This window comes from Mustela lutreola, chromosome 4, assembly GCF_030435805.1.
Source record: "Mustela lutreola isolate mMusLut2 chromosome 4, mMusLut2.pri, whole genome shotgun sequence".
In the NCBI taxonomy this organism is placed as follows: Eukaryota; Metazoa; Chordata; class Mammalia; order Carnivora; family Mustelidae; genus Mustela; species Mustela lutreola.
In genome coordinates, this window is record NC_081293.1 from 63,099,828 (window position 1) to 63,123,400 (window position 23,573).

At 39.4% G+C, this 23,573-nt stretch overlaps 1 protein-coding gene across 2 annotated transcripts in view; it reads right to left on the reverse strand.

Moving 5' to 3' along the window:
• The window catches only part of ZNF365 (zinc finger protein 365), a 52,794-nt gene extending 31,676 nt beyond the window's left edge, over window positions 1–21,118 (reverse strand). The window contains exons 1-2 of one of the 2 annotated variants that reach the window (XM_059170146.1): window positions 20,778–21,118; window positions 13,784–13,841 (exon numbers count right to left, since the gene is read on the reverse strand). The gene's annotated coding sequence lies outside the window, so the exon portion shown is untranslated. The remainder of the gene's footprint in view (window positions 1–13,783; window positions 13,842–20,777) is intronic. The other variant, XM_059170145.1, reaches the window with a different exon arrangement.
• Between the last annotated feature and the right edge of the window lie 2,455 nt (window positions 21,119–23,573).

A 23,573-nucleotide genomic window follows, 5' to 3' on the forward strand; every position in this document is an offset into this window, starting at 1 on the left:
ACTATTTTATAAGTTATTAAATGAAATATGCTAAAGTTTTGCATTAAGAGTATGGCTTTTTCAAAATATATTATGTATTTATTTTTGAGAGAGAGCTGGAGAGAGAGGGTGCGCACACAGGGGTGGAAAGGGAGGGGGGCGGGCAGGGGCAGAGGGAGAAGTAGATTCCCCAAGGAGCAGGGAGCCAGATTCAGAATGGATCCCAGAATCCTGGGGTCATGACCTGAGCCAAGACGCTTAACCAGCTAAACCACCCAGGCGCCCACAAGTATGGATTTGTTCATTGCTTCTTTTAATTCTGCCCATTTCTGTTTCAATATTTGAAGCTTCATTATGGAGTACATACAAATTTAGTATTGTATGATAGTGTCCTGCTGGATTCCCACTTCAATAATTACGAAACCTCTGTCTTTATCTGTGATAATTCTTTTTGGCATTAAATCTACTTTGACTTTAGTATAGATATACCACTTATGTTCAGTGTTTTTGTGGCTTTGTTGTTGCTGTTGTTCTTTACTGTCCACTTTTCTGTGCTTTTATCTTTCAAGTGTGAGTCTTTAGGCACAATGTAGCTGTTTAATCTAACAACCATAAATCTTGATGTATTTAGTTCATTTATGCTTAATGTAATTACTTGCATAGTTCAGTTTATATATACAATGTTGCCATTCAGATCTTATTTATTTATTTATTTATTTGGAGAGAGAGAGAGAGGGAACAGAGGGAGAGAGACAAGCTGACTCATGCTGAGCACAGAGCCAGACATGGGGATCGATCCCACAACCCTGAGATCATGATCTGAGCTGAAATCAAGAGTTGGATGCTTAACCGACTGAGCCACCCAGGCATCCCACCATTCATTTTCTATTAAAACTATCTGTTTCATGTTGCTTTTTTCCATTTTTCTTTCCTTCCTTAGGACTAATCATACTCAAAAAAATACCATTTATCCCTTCTATTATTTTGTAATTTTTGTCATTAACTATTTATACAGTGTGGTTCATCTAGACATGCAACATATGTTCTTTTCTTATAATAGACTAAGACAAATTGCAACTTTTCCTATTAAACTATCTCTCACTTTTTGTTTTTGTTGTACATATAGTGTTAAAACTCAGGTGATGTTATGATTATTGTTTGTACGATTCATGTTTGTATTTACCAATTTAGTTTCCCTCTTTGGTGTTCTTCATTCCCTTCTGCATTTTCATGTTTTGATTTGGGATCCTTTTCCCTGCCTAAAGATACTTCTTTTATTTACCTTCTATCAACATTCCTTTACTTTTTTAATCTGAAAAAAGTGCTTATTTCACCATCATTGTTAAAAGATATTTTCACCGAGTATAGAATTATAGGTTAGGCATCATTTTATTTTAGCTCTCTAAAGATTTCGTCACAAATCATCTTTCCCTGTGTGGAGGCAGTTGCAGTGTACTACTGAGATTCTTCTTGTAAGATGGGGGTACTGACTCTCCTCTAGCCAGAAGTATTGCATGCTGACAGAACCTAGTTTGGTCCCTCTCGAAGAATCACCCTTGAAGACAGTGCCTTGTTCAAGGTTATAACAAATATCTATGATGTGGAAACCAGCTATGTGCTTGAGACAGGACCCCTTCCCAAGGGTGTGAAACTACAGAAGATTTCACCTTGCTTTGTAGAAGCCTAACTCCCCCAATGTTGACGTAACTCCAGAATCCCCTGTGCTTTTGACACTCCCCACAGCTCCCATTTGTTGCTCCAGCACCCATGATCCTAAAAGCTTACTGGTTTCCTTTGCCCTGAGCAGAGGCTCTCCTTCTGGCTAAGCCACACCTTTATCCTGAGCCCAGGATCAGCAATGCCTCCATGGAAGAAAGAGCTGGTGGCTGAAAGCTCATTTGGGAAAGTTCTTTACTCTCTGTGAATGCATCATATCCACCTTGTCCTTGTTATCAACCAAACTTTGGCATCCCCACAAAATCTGTATGTTGAAGCCCTAAGCCCCAATGGTAGTATCTGGAGATGGAGCTTTGGGAGATAATTAGTGTTAGACGGTATCATGAGAGTGGGACCCTCATTATAGATTTGTTTGCCCTTAGAAGAGACACGAGGGAGCTTGCTCTTTCAGGCTTCATAAGCACATCAAGGAAAGGCCATGTGAGCACATGAGAAGGCGGCTCTCTGCAAGACAGAGAGGTCTCATCAGAACCTTGGCCATACTGGCACACTGATCTTGGACTTCCAGCTTCTCAAACTGGGAGAAAATTAATTTCTGCTGTTTCAGCCACCCAGTTTAAGATATTTTGTTATGGCAGCCTGAGCAGACTAATATAGCCTTCATTGCTTCCATAGTTCACTGAGGTTTTTAAAAGTACAATTTTTAGAATTTTTTTGGCCTCTTCTAGTTTTTGCAATAGAACATTAGCCTGAGGGGCACCTGGGTGGCTCAAAGGGTTAAGCTTTGGCTCAGGTTATGATCTCAGGGTGCTGAGATGGAGTCCTGCATCGGCTCTCTGCTCAGCAGACAGCCTGTTTCCCCTCTCTCTCTGCCCACTGCTCTGCCTACTTGTGATCTCTCTCTCTGTGTCAAATAAATAAATAAAAATCTTTAAAAAATAAAAATAAATTTTAAAAAAAACAACAAATAAATAAATAAAAAAATAAGAACATTAGCCAGACATGACCTATTATGTCCTACTGGGAAATGGTTGAAGAGTTTAAATCAGATTTTTCTATTGCTTTCAGTATGTAAATTATTTCATTGTTTTTACTGCATACTTACTGTAGTCCCCCAATATCCATTCTCCCCTTCCATAGTGAAAGAACCCTTAACCTTTACCTAGGTACAGGGCTGCCCCCAGAAAGACTATGTTCTCCACCCTCCATTGGAGCTAGATGTGAATCTTTTATTCCCTTAGAATGTGGGTGGAAATTATGCAGAGAACTTCCTGGTGGTATCTGCAAAGGAAAGTAATCTGCTCTCGCCTCCCTTTCCCCATTCTTACAGGTGGGAATACACATATGGAAGTGCGCCATCTTGTACTACATCTTGTACTTAGGATAAAGGCAACTCCTTTGGAAAAGAGGAGAAAAGTGGGGGCTAGTCCCCACATTTTAAGTGAGCAGAGCCACTGTACCAAGTTTTATTTGAGGGAGGAATCTCGCTTTTATAGTTTGTACTATTAATGCTTTTTCTCCCCCATTTATACTCTTGCCCTTAGTTTATCTCCTTTTAAAAATAGTTCTCTTGAGGTATAATTGATACAAAATAAACTATACATATTCAAAGTGTACAAATTTATCTCCCAACTAATATACTTACAATATCCTCCTCATTTGGTGTTAGAATGTTGGTATTTGTGAATACATGAATTCATTCAATTCATTCAAGTATTTACTATGTGTTGTGTCAGGCCCTGGCTATGCAGACTTGAAAGACTGTGGCCCAGAAACTAAATTTGAAGCCCAGATATGACTTATTTGGCCCAACTGGGGGGGGGGGGCGTGTGGTAATAACTGCCAGCGACTGAGTAGAAGTTGCTCTCATTGGGTGACACTTTGACTTTCTCATCCAGGCTACTACATTCCTTTAATTTTCCTGCCTGGTCACTATTAGAATTAAAGTGTGAGACTCTTGGGTTAGACATTTTAAGATAAAAGACATATTCCTTGTCTTCAATATGCTGGTATTCCCGAGGAGTGATGACCAAGTATGACAGTGTCCGTATTATAACATGGGTGGTCAAGCCTGTGGGTCAAATCTGTCCTGCCATCCCTTCTTGTAAATGAAGTCTTTATTAGAAACCCAGTCCTGCCCATGTGTTAACATACTGTCCACGGCTGCTTTCACACCACCGCGGCAGGGGGTCATGGTTGTGCCTGAGACTGTGTAGCTTCCGAAATAGGTTTCTGTGGCATCTGGAACAAGCTGGCTGGCTAAAATAGCAAACATTAAACCTCTCACAGTTGTGAAGGTCAGAAATGCAAAGTCTCAAGGTGTTGGCAGGGCCATACCCGCTATGAGGGGCTCTAGAGAACAATCCTCTTTTGGCCTCATCCAGCTTCTGCTGGCATTGCTTAATTCATGGCTTCGTCACCCGGAGCCCTGTCTCTGGTTACATTGATTCCTCCTCTTCTACCCGTCTTCTCTTCTGTGTGTCCTTTATAAGCCATTTGTTCTTGAATTTAGGGCCCACCTGGATAGTTCAAGATGCTTTCCTCATCTCAAGATCCATTACATCTGCAAGGATCTTTTTTTTTTTTTTTTTTCCTCCCAAATCCTGTGACATTCTCAGTTCCTGACTTTAAGACATAGATCTTTTAAGAGTCCACCATTCGGCCTACTACCCTCTCAAAACTGAAAATAATAATTACTTAGCCCTTCGCAGAAAACAATCCCCAATCTTCACTATAGGGTAGTGCAAAGAAGAAGGTCCTTTAACTCAGATTACTGGAGGCGGGAGATCAAGAACACTTTATTTCTGGAAGAAGTGATGTTGGAGCTGAATCTTGATGGTTGGATACAATTTCTCCAGGTTTGAGAAGTGTTGAAGAGACATGAGAAGAATAAGAGAAAGAGGGAAAGTGTTTCAAGCTGGGGGAATAGCATCACACAAAAAAGACAGAAGGAATAGAAACACTGTGGCATGTAGGTGAATACAAGCAGCTCAGCCTGGCTATTGTCTCAGGTGCGTGTGGGAGAGACGCGATGGCCAGTTCATTAGAAACCAAATTAAAAATTTTGTGTATAATCCAAAATACCATAAAGAACAATGGTGAATTTTAAATCAGAGAGAAAGGTAATGGGATTTGCATTTTATAAGGATCAGCTGGGACTTTTACATATAGATAAATTGGAGAAGTGTTAAGAATTAAGTCAGGAGACAAGAAGCTATCCCGGGCAACTGAAAGTTGTTATGAGTACCTAAACTGAACTGAAGTGGAGAAAATATGGGACTTAAATAGAATTTAGGAGGTAGAATCAACAGGACAGGGAGATTCCTTTTCAATGAATATGGCAAGAGTTGAAGATATAAAACAATTCTGAGATTTCTGGACTGGGAAAGTAGGTAGATGTTTGTGCTGAATATGGAGATAGAAAATACGGACGAGTAGCTTTGGAGGGGAGGATGGAAGGTCCCATGGTACACCTGTTGTGCTGGGGGGAAGACAATGTCTCATGTTGTGAACATGTTTGAGTTGTGGACATCTAGCTGAATCCACTGAATGAGTCCTTGTATACATGGGTCTGACAATTAGGAAGATGCTAGGAGGGGAAAGATAGGTTTTATTATTATTTTTATCCCTTTGAAGACCACATTTTAATTATCTTTATCTGTTCCAGATCTTTCCACTTAGAGTGAGGCAAAGACATTTTCTTTAAATTGGTAAGATTAAAGGATACTAGGAAGTTACTCTTTACAATAATATTGTGCTATGTTCATTACTATCAGGTAATGAAAATCAACCACCACTTCACTTATATTTCTCCTCCTACTTTACAAATACTAATTAGTGTTCAAGTCACTAATGCATGATGAGTAAGAGCTCCACAGAGATTATTCATATACTTCCTGGTTGCTGGGGATCCAATCTATCCACATGGTGGTTTGGACACACAGGAAGTGACTAATGCAGGGGTTAAGTTGCATGATGAGATAAGCAAAGCAAGTAGAAATTGCCTGATTTGAAAACTTAAAAGGAAGAAAGAAAACAAAAATTTCCCCTTTGTGATCAGTTTTCAGGTATTTTCCAGGGTTTGACTATTCAGTTTGTATCTACCTATAATATTTTAGCTGAGTATCGAATATATTTTAAGGATAAGATGTATTTCTTAATTTTCCTTCTTGTTGCCAACTTGCGGTGACTTGCAAACAAAGATTCTGTGACGTCATTCATTCACTCAGGCATTGTCCTACCTGACGTGATTTTCATTTACTGAGCCCTAGACATGGAAACTGAGTTCAGCACACCATGCTCTTTCTGACATCACGAAGAGTCTAGAAATCTTCCCCACCCTCTAATGTCCTAGACCTAGACGAGAGTCCCTCTCATTCTTTTTTTTTTTTTTTAAGATTTTATTTATTTATTTGACAGACAGAGATCACAGTAGGCAGAGGAAGCAGGCTCCCTGCTGAGCAGAGAGCCCGACGCAGGACTCAATCCCAGGACCCTGAGATCATGACTTGAGCCGAAGGCAGAGGCTTTAACCCACCGAGCCACCCAGGCGCCCCCATCTCATTCTTAGATTAGGAAAACTTTTTCCCACAATACTGCTGTCATTAGTTCATCTGAGTTATTTTTTTGATCGCAGGACCTTGTTTGTTTCCTTATTCGAATTGAGCACAGTCTTTATTATCTACATTATTTTTTCTCAAACTCAAGAACTTAATTTTATTGATATTTCCTATTTTGAAAGACTGATTTGTCTTTTGAAAAATGTTTAGCTGTATAGTTATTGTTTCTTTCCTACTTCAAAACCCCAACTTCCTAGTGTTTTTTATTTTGTTGACCTTTTTAATATCTTTAGGATGTAGACTAAGAATCTGCTCCTTTTTTGTTATTTCTTCTTTAATAATGAAAGTATTTAAGACTAATACTTTTACTCCTTGTTTGGGTTTGCAGCAGTGTCTTATAGATTTTGATGTGAAGTGATCTCCTTGTATTGCTTTCTAAATAGTTCATAACTGGTTTTGAAATCATCCTTAACCCAGTGGTTACTTAGAAGTGCATTTCTCAGTGTCCAAGTAGTTGGAATGTAAACATATTTCATTATGTAACACCTGTTACATTCAAAAGACTATTTGTAAGAGTGGGCACCCATCAACAAAACTAAAAAACAGAATATTAGCAATATCACTGAAGCCCACCTCTGTGCTTTCTTTTCTTTTCTACTCATCAATTTGACTAACCCTAAAATGAAACCACACTATCTCATTACTCTGGTTTTATAATAACTCTTAATAACTTATGGGAAGCCCCCATGTTATTTTATTTCTTAAAGAGTGTTTGAAGACTATCAGAAATAATGGCATGGTCAGGAACTCCAAGGTCCTGTCCCTCAACAGAACACTAAAAACTGACAAAAACTGTCAAAATCAATGGAACTCTGGAAAATGGTCAATGGCTTACAGCAACCAGGCAAGCTCTTAATCAGGAAGAACCAAACAAAACTTGGTAGGAAATCTTGGTGGCATTTCTAACCTACTCTTGCCCCCGGGGTAAAAATACCCAACTTGTGCTTCTTGTGATGCTCTGGAAAACCACAGCCCATGGAGACAGCAGAGCTGACCTTGTTCTCAAAGAACAAGGTTCTCAAAGACCCACAAGTGTGGTTGTGCTTTGACCTGTCTGGTCACTCCCTGAAGGACGAGAGAAGAGCTTGCCTTTACTTTGCCGAACCTGCAGCTCTCTCAGGACAAAGAAAAGCTGCAGCATGGAGAAATGTTTCAAAAACATTTACAAGCAGAAATATGACTTTCTGGGACTGGGACTAAGGCTATCTGTCGAGGCAAACAGCTGACACTCCAAAAAGTCTGGGGAAAGGCTGTGAAGTGAGATCCTTTGAGGAAGAAGAGTTTTGAAAATCTTCATCAACCTGGGAATCAAGAAGGCCACGTGCGTGCCCAGGGCGGAGCTCTCACACACTGCCAGTGAGAAGGGAAAATGGGATCGCTATTGTGGAAGACAGTTTGGGAGTTCTTTACTAAGTTAAACATACAATCACCATATGACTCAGCCTCTACCATCTGACTCCACTCCTACGTATATACCCATAAGAACTGAAAATAGGCATTCAGACAAATTCCTACAAGAGTGTTCACAGCAGTACTACTATGATAGCCAAAAGGTAGAAGCAACCCAGAAACTAACAGAAAAACAAATGCAGCATATTATATACAATGAAGTATTATTTAGCCATTAGCCATAAGGAGTCATAAAGTCCTAATATATGCTACAACATGGATGAAACATGAAAAAAGCCACAGACTCTATATTTCCATTTATATTAAATACCCAGAATAGACCAATTCATAGAAACAGAAAGCAGATTAGTGTTTGCCAGGAGCTGTGGGGAAAGGTGAATGGAGATTAAATACTTAATAAGTTTGGGATTTCCCTCTGGGGGTGAGGAAAATGTTCTGGAGTAGATGATGATGATGGCTGTTCAGTAACGCAAATGTTCTAAATGTCTTTGAACTGTACACTTCAAGGTGGTTACGATGGTAAAATTTTATGTCATTGGCATTTATCCGCAATTAAAATAACAAGTGAAAGGGCACCTGGGTGGCTCAGTCTGTTCCACGTCCAACCCTTAGCTCAAGTCTCAATCTCAGGGTCGTGAGCCCAAACCCCACAGGGTGTGGAGCCTACTTAAAAAAAAAAAAATTTTAAATTTAAATTTTAAATTTTAATTTAAAAAAATTTAAAATAACTGAAAAAAATAGTGTCTGGGTTCAATTTAGGTCAAGGTTTCTCCATACACAATTTTTAAATAGGCCTGTCAGTATCCTGACCTCTTCACATTAGTGAATCTTTCAATCTATTAACAGCGTATTGGTCTCTAAGTTGTCTTTTCATCTCTTATTTTAGTTTAGTTTTCTTTTTTTCTCTTAAAAGAAGTTGCTTTCTTTGTTAGATTTAGTCCTACTCACCTTACATTTTACAATAATGTTTTTGTAAAATTTCATATACATGACCATATGAATATAAATCATAATGCATGGTGTGATGAAGTAACACAAAGTACACTTGTGTGAACGCTAGCCAAATCAAGAAACAGAACATTGCCAGCACACCTCTGCCAGAAGTTTCCTTTGTATTTCTTCCCAGTCACTAACTCTACTCTGTGCCAAAAGGAGGTACACTTTTCAATTCTAATTTAATGTCGTTCAATTTCTCAATGCTTCCATTGTAATGAGTGCTTTTGGTTTCCTGTTTAAGAAATCCACCCCCCAAGTTTATTAAAATAGTCTCTCATGTTATTACATTTTAGATACTTCCATTGTGACTTCTTTTTTGACTCGTAGTTTATGTGAATGAATTTGCTTAATCTTCAAAAGTTGGGGGTATTTTCCAGTTTTCTTTTCTTTATTACTGGTTTCTGGTTTAATCTCACCATAATCAAAGAGAATATTCTCTATGTTTTCAATCCTTTCACAGTTGTAAGCCTTGCTTTACGGCCCAGAATGTGGTCAACAAAGGTTTATTTCACATGTACCCCCCAAAATGTGAATTCTATCACTGTTTGATGGGTGCTCTATAATGTCATTTGGGTCAAATCTGTTAATCCCATTTTTTAAATCTTCTTTACATTTAATGAGGTTCCCTTTCTTTCTTTCTTTCTTTCTTTCTTCCCTTTTCTCCATAAAAATGCTTGAGATCTACTAGTATACAACAAGTATACAACACAATATTGTTAGAATAGTCATTATGGGAGCCCCTAGGTGGCCCAGTGGGTTAAGCCTCTGCCTTTGGCTCAGGTCATGATCCCAGAGTCCTGGGATCAAGCCCCGCATCGGGCTCTCTGCTCTGCGAAGAGCCTGCTTCCTCCTCTCTCTCTCTGCCTGCCTCTCTGCCTACTTGTGACCTCTGCCTGTCAAATAAATAAATAAAATCTTAAAAAAAAAAAAAAAAGAATAGTCATTATGCTATATATTAGATCCTTGGAACTTATTCATCTTTTAAGTGACTTGCATCTCTTTATTTTCCCCCACTGTCAGCCCCTGACAAACACCATTCTACTCTGTCTCTTTTGAGTTTTGATTTTTTTTGTAGATTCCATATGTAAGGGATACCATATAGTAATTGTCTTTCTCTGGCTTATTTCCCTTAGCAAAATGCCCTCCAGTTTCATCCATGTTGTTGCAAATGATAGAATTTCTTTCTCATGGCTAAATAGGATTCCATTGTATATACATGCCACATCTTTATCCATTCAGCTATCTATGGACCTTAGTTTTTTTTAATATCTTGACTATTACGAGTAATCCTGCAGAAAACGTGGGAGTACAGGGGTCTCTTGAGGCACTGATTTCATTTCCTGTGAATATATACCTAGGAGAAGGATTCTTAGATCATATGGTAGCTCTATTTTTAATTTTGGAGGGAACTGTTTTCCATAATAGCTGTACAATTTACATTTCCACCAACATTGTACAGGAATGGATTTTTGACTGTTTTATCACTTAGTGAAAGAAATATGCAAATTTTCTCATTCTTATGGACTTGGATATTCCTCTTTTTAGGTCTGTAAGTATTGTTTTACATACTTAAAAGACTTATAGCCAAATGCAGTATACAGATCTTGTTTCTACTCTGATTGAAAAATGTATGTTAAGACACCAGGGACATTGGAATACAGGCTATACCTTGGATGATATTAAGGAATCATTGTTAAATTTGTTGGATGTGATGATATCTAGTAGAGATACAGACTAAAGGGTTTTGGGTTAAATTTTATAGCATTTTATAGAATTTGCACATAGAGCAAATTGACAACACTGAGAAATATATTTAATATTTTTTATACCTAAGAACTCTTCATACTCACAAAGATATGATGAAGACATGATTGATTTACCACATGATAAATATATAAGCTAACCTGATATTTTGTCAAAGGCCTTAAACAAACATAGACAAAAATTGCATTTTTAAAAATTACTCACATATGATTTTTTTCTCTGTTTCTATATGTGCTAACAAACATTTTGGGTAAAAATAATTCAATATATACAGTTATAGATGGGTGAGAATATTTTCAGGAAAAAAACCAAAAATCTAAGTGATGGTAAATTTTATGTGTCAGCTAACTGGCCTGAGGGGTACCCAGATAGCTGGTCAAACATTATTTCTGAGGGCACCAGAGTGGCTCAGTGGGTTAAAGCCTCTGCCTTCAGCTCAGGTCATCATCCCAGGGTCCTGGGATCGAGCCCCGCATCAGGCTCTCTGCTCGACGGGGAGCCTGCTTCCTTCTCTCTCTCTGCCTGCCTCTTTGCCTACTTGTGATCTCTGTCTGTCAAATAAATAAATAAAATCTTGGGAAAAAAAAGAACATTATTTCTGAGTGTGTCTGTGAGGAGGTTGATTCAGTAGACTGAATAAAGAAGATCTACCCTCACCAATGTGGGCAGGCATCATCCAATTCACTGAAAGCCCAAATACAACAAAAAGGAGGAAGGATGAATTCTCTCTTTTCTTCCTCAAGCTTCGACATTTATATTTACTGCCTTCAGACATCAGAGCTCTGGTTCTTGGGGCTTTTGATTCTAGAACTCACATCAGCTGCTCTCTGCTTTTTAGACCGTTGACCTTGGACTGGGACTTAACACTATCGGGTCCCCTCATTCTCAGGCCTTCTGACTCAGACTAAATTACACCAATGGCTTTCCTGGTCTCCAGCTTGCAGACAACAGACTGTGGGACTTCTTGGCCTCCATAAAACCAGTTCCTGCAATAGATATCTTGTATCTATCCATATATATCCTACTGGTCCTGTTTCTCTAAAGAATGCTGACTAATGAAACCCATAAGAAAAATTTTGTTTATTTGTTAAAATAAACCCCAAAACCAAAAACGTAGTCTGACTGAGGTGAGATTTCTGACTAAAATAAGTTTGCTAAGATGTAAACTGTCATCAGTGCCAGCGGTCTTCAACAGGAATCAACTAACAAGGCTGTGAGCCACCCAATGTAAGAAGAGAATGCCACTGTGAGGACATTAAACTCAGTGTGGTTTTTGGAGGCTGACCATGCACTGGGTGAAATGGAAACTAATATTTTTCCTCTATTCCATGAGTTTGAAACCACCCCCAAGCAGCGTTTAAGATATCTGTGCAGAAATACTAAAAATACTATTTGCTAATTGCCTGAGCCCATCTCTTTATAACCCGTATAGTAGGTACTAACTCTTCCTGTTTCAGATGTGGAAACTGAAGTTGAGACTTTCTTAAGACATTACAGCTTATGTGTAGTATAAATACAGCAGCAATCTTTTACTGAGGGACTACTGTGGGACAAGCAGGGTGCCACGTATTTTGTCAACATAACTGTAAGGAATGAGCTCACAGGGAAGATACGATTATATCCATTTGATAGATGCGAAAACTGAGTTTCTGAAGGCTTAAGCTGCCCGAAGCTCTACTCTTGGTACTGGGTAGCTGAGATTTAATCCTGGATCAGTTTGGCTCCAAACCCTACATTCTTTCTTGTGTATAATAACACTATCAATTGCATGTATTCAAATTAAAAATGATCACTTAACTACATATATATGGGATTGTTTTAGAACACGTTATCTTTAAAATGTTCCTTTCCATTTTCTTTGCTGGTTGTTTTCTTTCTTTGCCATTTAATTAGTTTTAAGAAATTAAAAAAAGTAATGCTTGCTTGTGCTGTTTTAAAAAAAGATCAAATACTAAGAAAGATATAAGTAAAAGTCCCCCATACTCTTTCCAGAGATGACCGCTGTTAAATTTGTTACATAGTCTTTTTCAGAAATTTTCTGCCTGTGTTCAAACACATGCACATAGATTTTTTTTACTTAGATGAACACATATTTTGCATACTGTTCTGCACCTTTCCTTTTTTTACTTAATATGCCTCGCATATCTTTCTATAGAATTATATATAGTCTATATTTTCATTTTAATGGCTACCTACATTTGTGTCCCATTTATGGATGTACATCATCTATGTGACCAGTCCCTAATAGAGTCATTTCCCCCTTTTTATTGCCAACAAGACTGCAAATATCAGTCCTGTATTGATATCTTTGCATACTTATGTGAGTTTATCTGTCAGATTGAATTGGATGCTTGAAAATCAAGGATTACCCTATAAGCAAGTCCTAATTTGGGTTATAATAAAATAATAGAGCATAAATTTCAGGGACCCAGGAGATTCAGCAGTCAGTTAAAAAGAGTTACTATGCAGCATCTTTATTTTCTACTCAAAGCAACATTATTCAATAATCAGATATTTCCACATTGACTTCAGTCTGCTGCTGGTGAGCAGAATTCTTTCACATAACTGAGCTGTCTGGACTCACCATGTTTTACCGAGATGATTATGAAGGTTTTGTCTACAGGTGAATGACAGCTTCAAAAGGAAAATAGATTTTCATTCTTTTAATTACCTTCCTTAAGGTAGAAATCACTGGGTGTCCCAAGCTAATTTGTTGAAGTAGGTTAGATCAATTGTTTTGTATTTTTTTTAGATTTATTTACTTACTTGAGAGAGAGAGTAAAGGGAGGGACAGAGGAAGAGAATCTCAAGCAGACTCCTCCGTGAGCACGGAGCTGGAGGTGGAGATCAATCTCAGGACCCGTGAAATCCTAACCTGAGCAGAAATCAAGAGTCGGAAGCTCAACTGACTGAGATACCCAGGTGCCCTGGGATCGGCTTTTTGAACAGAGATTTCTCATAAGCGCTACCATGATTGGATGTTCAATTTGTGATGTGAAGTTCTTTCTAAGAATGGAGTCTGCCTGTCCTAATATGACTTACTTGCAAACAACTGATATCTCACAACTTGGTATTGGTCTTTTTCCTCAAGAGACAAAAGATCATTGAATATAGGGATTGTGTTGAGATGGCCCTAGAGAGTGTCATGCTAAGCAAAATAAGTCAGAGAAAGACAAACACCATAGGATTTCACTTACATGTGGGGTTTAAGAAACAAAACAAAGGAACAAACAAAGAGACAAACAAAAACACAGACTCTTAAATGCAGAGAACAAACTGGTGGTTGCCAGAGGGGAGGTGGGGCAGGGGACAGGTAAAGGGGATTAAAATCACCTCACCTTGATGAGCACTGACAGATGTATAGAACTGCCGAATCATTATATTGTAGACCTGAAACTAATATAACACTATGTTAATTATACATAATAAAAACAATTACAACTAAATATATGGTGTGTTAGAAGGGGGATTCGACTAAGGGTTTATTGGAATGAGGGTAAAATTCTTCTTAAGTGAAAGTGTTGACCTAAATAATATACCTTTTACATTTTGATAAATATGGTCAAAATGCTCTCTAAAAAGTTCTTTAAATGTATATTCTCACAAGCTTATGGTACTCTGGGTCCCATCCCTCTCCACACGCAAACTCTCATCCTGAAAGTTCTAACTAGGGAAAATGTAATTTGTAAAATAAGATATCTTGTTTTTCAATTGCATCCTGAAATTATGAGTGGACCTTAGCAGCATAGATTTCTTTTATTTATGTATTGTCCATCTAAAAATTTCTTTTAAGTACCTCAAAGCAAAGTGGGGAAATCATCTCATGATATGTGCATATGAAGGCAGTAAAATGAAGCAAGATAAGTCCAAATTGCTTTTGCAAAACAGCTTCTTTTCTGCAGGACTGCTCTGACTTGTTAGCACGCTCTTGCGCACTGTGGCTCTCTCAGAGGTAGGGTGGAAGAGGGGCTTGAAGGAGAATCTTCTTTTCATACTCCTATCCCCAGCTTTCTTACCACAACAGTTTATAAGAGTTTCACCTCTGGGTCCTACATGTTGTGGGAATATTATTTATGACTATATATCACTGGGTATAAAACTGTAACATAAATGGTGATTTGCTGTTACTCATTACACAGCTGTGTTATATATTTGTCCTCAAGAACTGTCTTCTGTGATGAGCAGAAAGGGAGTTAGATAGTGTAATACATTGTCTGCCAAGATAACTGTCCCTCTCGTCAAGCAGTGAAGACTATTTTACTTCCCTTTGACTCCAGTTGGTCTTGCGACTTGCTGTAACCTACAGAATGCTATGGAAGTATTAGGCAGGAAGCTAGGCATGAGTGGCAGGAGGATGGGCCTTAGAGGTCCCGTTGGAGAACCCCAACCGAGGACCTCAGGGAGACCATCCCATTCCACCCACCCTGGATCGCAGGTGACAGCATCTCTGCAGAAGAGTTACATTTGCTTGCTTGTGAAGAAAGCAGCCCCCTGTCCTTATCTGACCTATGTCTCTAGAATAGAAATAATGTCTCTTGTTTCCTACCCCTGCAGGTATTTCGAATGCATTTTGCAAAAGGGCACGGGTAGTTGGCTAATTTGTTATATCATTCAGTCCTGTCACTCAAATGTGGCAACCTTAGGACCCGCCCCAAAGAAAAAAATGATAAAAGCCAACACCCCAAGTTTCTGGGACCTTTGTCTTTCTTGACTGGCCCGCTCCATCTTTCGAGTGTACTATAATAAACTTTGCCCGGATTGACTTTCATACACTGTCCTGCATTTCTTCACTGCGGCAGCGAAAAGCACTGAGACTTCTTTCCTTTCCCAACTCACTCTCCGTAGCACAAGTGATGTTGGGCAGATTCTAGCCCCAGCCTTTAAGAAGTCTGGCAGCTTCTGCTTTCTCTTGTTTATAGGGTGAAATAAGAGTTGAGCCGTTATGAAGAGAGAGAGAAAGAGAGAGACCCAGCCCGCTTGCAGCCATGCCAGTCACCTCACTGATGTGCCCAGCAAGGAGCTGACGCCATCTTAGACACTCGGGTCCCATAGAGCTTGTAGCTGACTGCAGGCACAGGAGAGATCCTAGTCAGCCCCATGACAATAGGAAGAACCACCGCAGAGCTCAGTTAAGTCTCAGAAAATAAAAGGTAAAAGAAACTACAGTAGAGACTAAGAGAGCACCTAGAAAGAGAAAATCATGTGAAATATAAAATGAAAACCAATCGCTAAGACAAGGGTGCTGGGCGTAGGTAGATGGGGAAGGTCCCAGACCTACAGCAGAGGACAAAACTCTGAGCCTGAGTTAGGGTTCAATTGCTAGGACCCATAATTGAGGCCTGTGTGTTTCCAAAGAAACTGTGTCATGATGGAAACATTCATCTGTGGCTGCTGGGCACTTGAAATGTGGTTAGTGCATCTGTGGAGTTGAATTTTAAATTTTATGTGATTTCAGTGAATTACATTCAAATTTAAATAGGCCCATATGGCTACCGACTACTATACTGGACAGCGTAGCTCCTAGGGTAGCTCATCACGTGTTAGACTTCTCCGTGAAGAAAGGATAAAAATCAACAACTCATCCCCAAATTGTGTCCTTCCATCTGCTTCCTTCTCTGAATTCTGACAGGAACCTTATTACTTAGACCTTGAGCTGCTCTGCTCCCAGAGAACTGCTTAGAATGACCATATAATCTGTCAATATTCCCATTTGGAGAACCCAGAATCAGAAGTGGGTTCCTGCCTTGTTATGGCTTCTGGGTAAACAGAGGTTAGGTTGGGAATAACAACTTCAAAAAAAAAAAAAATCTATCTTTGCTTTTTACTCTATGTCTATAAATAATCTTGAGGTGAAAGCACCTATTTTAAAGGACATTTCTAAGAACTTTATTTTTTTTTTTTTTAAAGATTTTATTTATTTATTTGACAGAGAGAGATCACAAGGAGGCAGAGAGGCAGGCAGAGAGAGAGAGAGGAGGAAGCAGGCTCCCCGCTGAGCAGAGAGCCCGATGCGGGAATCGATCCCAGGACCCTGAGATCATGACCTGAGCCAAAGGCAGCAGCTTAACCCACTGAGCCACCCAGGTGCCCCTCTAAGAACTTTAATTAAGGTGTTGAAACTCAAACCCAGACTTCTATAAATGACTACTGTGTTTCCCAAACTTCTTTCCATATAGAAATATTTCATGTGTATGACTTCTATTAACCTCTTGCAGCAGTCATAGCACACATTTTGGGGATGCTTTTTTAGAAAACTGCAGAATTTTTATTAAACTGGGCTAAATGTCATTATGAAATATTGAACATTTCAACCATGAATACTACATGATAACTTTCCAAAATCAATTCCATTTCCTTAATTAGAAAATTAATCATTTGAGATTATTAAACAAATATGAGGCAAGATTAAAATGATGATTTTCATTTCCTTATGGGTTAATTTTTAAATATTTAACAAAAATCGGATAATACTCTTCTCAGAGAAGGCAAGATTTTAGCTGAGATTTAATTTAATTATATGGTAACTAGGCTCCAGAATTTTAAAACACTGTTTTTAACATTCCTACCTCCTGAAGGCAATATTGACATTCACATGAACAAATCACCCTTCTTTTATACCTACCACCAGGCAATCAGCCATGATTTTCCAAGGAGCCAAGGACAAACAATTATTTCAAGGACATTTTTTTTGCTAGAGGAAAATTCTTGCTTTCTTAAAGAGAGAATAGATTTTGTTCTGCTTCACTGTCTGACTTAAGACCATTGAAGTTGAAAATGTGTTATTTCTACTTCCTCAAAAAAGACTTCTCAAAAGACTCTCCTACCCTCCAGAGTTTGTTCCAACTGGATAGTCAAATTAAGGTACTCCTCCCCAAATTCCTACTCATGTGAATTTTATTGTTTGTAGCAGTCCTCAAAGACTATCTTCCTCAGTGGTTCTTGTGTTAGCTGTATATTAGAATGGAGGGGGGTGGTTTAAAAAATACAGATTCCTGGGCCCCACTTCAAGGAACCTCAGCAGGGGGGCGGGGGGGAGGAGCAAGCATAGATATCCTTAAAGTCCTTTGGGAGTTTTAATGACATTACACTATTGAGCTAATCCATCCTGCTCACTTAACAGACATGGGGACTGAGGACCCGCCCGCTAAGTGGGATGTCACCATTTCATTTCTTACGTATGAGGCCATTGGGACTGAAGGAGCCTGAACAAGTAGTGGCTTTCCAGCTTGTGCGTGAGTCACCAGGGTTATAAGATGGTTTCTCCAGGGCCATCTTGGGGGTGAAGGGGACAGTGAGGGAAGGGGAGACTCTGATTTTCCACCAGAACACCCCTTCAAGCTGTTCATATATTGAGGTCCTTCATATATTGTTTGAAGAGAGGTTTCTACTGCTAAAGTATGCCAAGTCTGAAAAATCACCCCTCAGAAAATATGAACATCATGTGTACATTTCTGAGATGTTTATCAAAATATCTTAGAGGTCAGACACCAGTTCAACTATTAATGAAATGTAAAAACACTTAAAGGAACAGAGGACTGTTTATTCTTAAATCACGTGTTCTCCCCCAAGTGTTTGATGAGCTCTAAGGAGCTATCTAAGCTCAAATATTTGCACCCATGAGAAATCTGTGTACCAGGTAAAAGTGTCAGAAACAGGACAGAAGTGCACGTTTTTGAAATATATTTCATTTTTCTGCAACTAAGTTTATTTCTATTTTTATGTCCTATTACCCCTGCGGTCTAATGCAGCCTTCCTCTGCCCATGATTGTGTCTAAGTCAGGGGATGTAGGGCATTCCAAGGCGTCTCAGAGGTCTAGGCCCTGGTCTTCTTCTGTCCTGGAACAGAAATATCTGAAATATTCTCTTTCCCACCTGGCCTCAGGTCATGGGTACATCTGGCTCTTGTCTCCTCCTGACCTCAAAGTCACTTAGGTCCGGCTCTCTTTATCAACAGCCTTTGCCCATTCTTGGTGTCTCAGGAAAGCATTCTGCTGCTTCTCCAGCCCTACTGGGTTTGGGGGACCACGGGAGCTGACTCAGTCTCGTCTGTGCAGAGAGTCCGCCCTCCCCATCTCTACTCTGTTGCTTCCCTACCACAATGCTGAAATGGGACCCATAAGGCTTGCTGCCTTTTTTGGCTCTAGGAGGAGCAGCCCCAGCAGTCCGGACCAAAGCACAAGCTCTCTCTCCAGAAAAATACAGTGTCTAAGTGTGCTCTGATTCTTCTTTCTTATGGATACCCTAATTGAAAGGATGGGAAAAACGGTCTTGAACTGGGAACATTTTCTTTATTATTCTGTTCTGAAGTCTTCAGAATCTAGGCTCTTGTAACTCAAAACACCTTTTCTTTCAAGACAGTTATTTTTGCTATCATTCCAAAGGTCTATTTTAATACTCAAGCGCGGAGCATCGCCTACTTGTGTCATCTTTTTCAAGAAATTGTCCCAGTGGTGGTGAGGAGAGTCACAAGAGGCAAAGGAAGATGGTGGGGACAGGGTGGTGGGGGGAAGAGGACACATGCACCAGTGAACACCTCAATATAATTTTTTTCTACACATGTATAAGGGAGGAAGTTTGATCAGGTTTTGATCAATTTCTTGACCTCCCTTCAAAGCTCATCATTATTTCATCCTTATCCCCTGGCTACGTGTATACTCCAGTGTCAAGCGAAAGGAACTCATAATATAAATGACAGAAATACCATGTGATAGACAACTAGGCAGTCATTTATAATCATGTTAAATTGATATTAAAGGACATGAACAAAACGTTTTGATTCTGGACATTAGAAATGTTATGGTGGCTGCCTGACCACACTGGGCTGTAAGGAGGAAAGCCCCACCAGCTCCTCTCCCCTCAGGGAGGTGGGGACTGAGAATTTGTTTGACCTCACTCCAGGGTCGCTGATTGGTTCATGAGTGAGTAACAGATCGAAGAGTAACCAAACAGTCCACTTACCAACAACCTATTATCTGTACAGGCTTGATGGAAAAAATGAGCAGGGCAAAATTTGAAATCTGTACTAAAAATCCAGAAATCATGAGACAGTAAGTTTGACAGCTCAGTTAAAAGGTCATAAGGTAAAATTGACACTGGAGGAGCCGCTGTGAGAAGTAGGAAGCTGAAAGTATGGGGGCACACAAGTTAAGAACAAGTAGAGCAGTTGAAGACAGAGTGAAAAGACAGCTGGAGGGCAGCCACCAGAAGTCTCGGCAGCTGCCTCAGATGCAGACCCACACTCCAGCCCGTTCCACAAGGGGCTTGCCCTAACCCGACCCCGGCTTTTAGATTTCCAAGACAATTTCCTTGCCATTCTTTGTAAATCCCATTATTAAGCCCTTTGTGCAGTCAGGCCTCAGTGGCTCCCTACTGCACAACTTTTACAAGACTGGAGCCCGATTTTATATTTTTAACGTGTGCTTACATAATATGCATGCCTATGAAGTAAAGTCACAAACTTACTGACAATACTTTTAGATGTATCAAGATTATGTGGCTTCTTTATTTCTTTAGTAACTGATTTGATCACCCAAAAGTTATTAGTCACTGCGTGCCTGGGACCATCAAACTTAACAATGTTCCAGTATGCTGTGGCATAATCCAGTATACACATTCACTTAAAGTTCAACCCCTTAGGTTTTTGTTAAAGATCTATCTCATGTCAATAAAAATAACACATTTATAAAGTCATTCATTGAACCACTGTTTGTAATAGCAAAATGTTATCTATGTCCATCAATAAGGAAAGAGTTGAATAAATTATGAAGCATCCTTACAATGAAATACCCTCCAAAAAAACAACAGATGCATTGTAATACCATACAGATATGGAAATCCCAATAATGTATTTTAAATGAGAAAAAAATAGTGATGCCATCTTTGATTTAAGAAAATGAAAAATCAGATTAAGAATATATATTCATAATTGGGGAGGGTATGTGCTTTGGTGAGTGCTGTGAAGTGTGTAAACCTGGCGATTCACAGACCTGTACCCGTGGGGATAAAAATATATGTTTATAAAAAATTAAAAAATTTAAAAAAAGAATATATATTCACATTTGCTAATAATAGCATAAACTCTGGAAAGACACATCAGAAGCTAAAATAATGTCTTTGGTGGGAGTGTTCTTGGGGGAGTAGGATTGGGATAGAGGGAAACAGGATTCTTTCCTTTAAATCTCTGTACATTGTTTCAGCTTATAGATCATGTAAATATATTGATAGAAAAATGGAACATATTTTAAAAAGCAATTAACATTCAACCTATGAAAGTGATTTAAATAGTATCTATTGTGTCACTCTGGGTAAAAAGACTGGTCCCTTTAGACTTACCCTAATTCTCTGGGTGATGGAGTCATCCGTGGTGGTGGAGTGAGGGGAACTGGGAGCCCTGCTTGGGATCTCTCTTTCCTGCCTGGTCATGCTTTCCTTGATGGCATCTGCAGCTGAAGTTGGCAACGGCTGTCCTCTGCTGTCTGGTCTTTCTGAATGGGACTGACTGAGTGGTGCTACCAGGCTGACTTGGTCGTTATCTTAGAGCTTGCGGGGACTCAAGACCTCCTGGGTCTCTCCCACGTCTTCTCTCTGGCTTTACTCTGAGTTTGATCCCACAGCCTCTGCCATAGGACCGTCCTGCTCAGGCCTGCTGATTTCCAGAGAGCAATCTTCACATTGGACCTTTATCCCCAATGTCATTTCCCCCTCCACTTTCAGCAAATCCTGGGACCAATCAGTGACACACAGGAATTAGAAGAGTTCTGGAAAGCTGTATTTCTGCCCTCCCTGTACCTGCCATGGAGAGAACTTCCCAATTCACATTGAATTGGCCAGCTCCCAGGTTGGTATATGAAAAACTTGCAAGGCTATCTCCCCCAGAGACCCAAATGTGACTCTGAAAAAAAAAACTCCTGCCCTTAGCATTCCCTTCCACTCTTCTTATATATTTGGCTTTGGACAAGCGAGGACAAATTTGTTTTATAATTTTTACTTTTAAAAAAAGCAAATGTTTTTTAAAGAATTTTATTTATTTAACATACAGAGAGAGAGAGAGAGTGAGCACAAGCAGGGGGAGAGGCAGAGGCAGGGGGAGAGGCTGAGCAGGGAGCCCAATGCCAGGCTCCATCCCAGGACCCTGGGGTCATGACCTGAGCCGAAGGCAGATGCTTAACCAACTGAGTCAATCAGGTGCTCTGAGCAAATGCTTTTTATATGTTAATTTTCTGTTATGACTGGAGAGAACATGGGAGTTTGATGTATTACCCTTTGTACTCTCCTAAATTTGTTTTCTTCTTCTTCTTCTTCTTCTTCTTCTTCTTCTTCTTCTTCTTCTTCTTCTTCTTCCTCTTCCTCTTCCTCTTCTTCTTCTTCTTTTTCTTCTTCTTCTTCTTCTTTTTTTTAATTTGAAGGAAAAATACATTTAGGCCCTATATTTAATGATGTTTTGGGGCTATTTTTAGACCTAGTTTTGGGGGGACAAACATGATTTAGCATCATGATTGGTTTGTGAACTGCACAGGTGAGATGGGGAAGGATTTATAAAATTAAACCTGAAAGATAACCCCCAATGCACACATGTGCATGTGCGTACACACACACACACACACACACACACACACAGTACATCAGTCATTGGTTGCTGTTGGTTTTTTCCTTCCACTGTCCAGATAATTGTTTCAAATCACGAGTTTATTTGGTTAGTTCAAATCCTACCTAGGAAACAGATATGGCAAGATAGCTTACATGGCTCTTCCATAACTATCTTTTCTCAGGTGTCAAAATTTGGTTTTTGAAGTCCATTCATCTGGTCAAAAGAATGCTGACTTTCTTCCTTAGTAATGGTTTTAATCTAAGGTAAAAATGTACTCAGAAAAATACTACCTCTTTGGAAATCTTGGTGAGTCTGTCTTCAGATTTCTTTTATGTAGAAAATAACTCTTGGGTTCTCAAGCCACTGTAGTTGGGTTTCTTTTAATATCAACCTGACTTAATTCCTACCTGAAACAATCATAGGTGAGAATTTGTTCATTCATTTACTCATTTAATCAACAGATAATGATTGCGCTTCCAGATTCCAAGTGCTGCATAAAATATTGAGTATTCTGGGACCAGATATTGGAAAAATGAAAATAAGAGAATAATAGTAACAATGAACAATATTAGGCTGACTCCATTTTCCACTTGCTCCTCTAAATCTGCTGTTCATGGATCCTGCTTTGTGCCCCTATGGGGCTGACCCATGTGACTGTTATCAGCGAACTCCCTACATCTTTGGCTCTAGTTGGAGAATATCCCCCCCAGGTCCCTCCCTGTGGGATTTTCATAAACTGGCTTCATCCCTCTACTGAAAGTCACAGCTCCTGCCAGGCAGCCCTCTCCAACTATGATTCTCTCTGTCTTCAGGCTCTCACAACTGCCCCTTTTTCTTATTAGTTCAGGCCTCTGGTGGTCATCCTGCCCAGCTGTACTAAGCTTGGGGTCTCACTACATTCTTCCCAGACCTTTATAAGGAGTTCCTTTCCAAAACTCTTCTCAAATTAATTCAACTGGAATGTACCATCTGTTTCTCTTTTGGGAACCTAATGACACAGCCCTCATTTATCAAGAATTTCTTTTGTGCTACACACTGCCAGGCATGCCATTTCATTGAATCTAGTCCACACTTAACCAAGTTACAAATCAGACTGTTGAATAGAAGTTAACAGTAACCAAGTTGTTAACTAATTTCTTTTATTTTCCTCACCACGAATCTTAGAGTCTTGCTCTTATACAATACAGTATAATCAGCATTTAGCAGGGATATACCCTTCCATCATGCTCCCCCCAGCCACAGTTACCTTCCCTGTGGAAGGAGGGGCAAGGTATCAAGAAAATCGTACCACAGAACTTGCTGCTAAGTATTAATTATCTTGATGCATAGCAAGAACTCTAGTTGACCCGTTACCTTAATTCAAACAAAGGGCTTAACCTGTACTGGTAGTTTTACAGACTGCTGTGATGACTTAAAGACACATTTTGGTGATTATGTTCTTACTGACCGCAGACCCAGTGGTACAAAGTGGTCTTATGCAACACACTAGAAAAACTCTCATATTTGGTTTTATGAAAAAATACTGCAGCAATTCTCCCCCA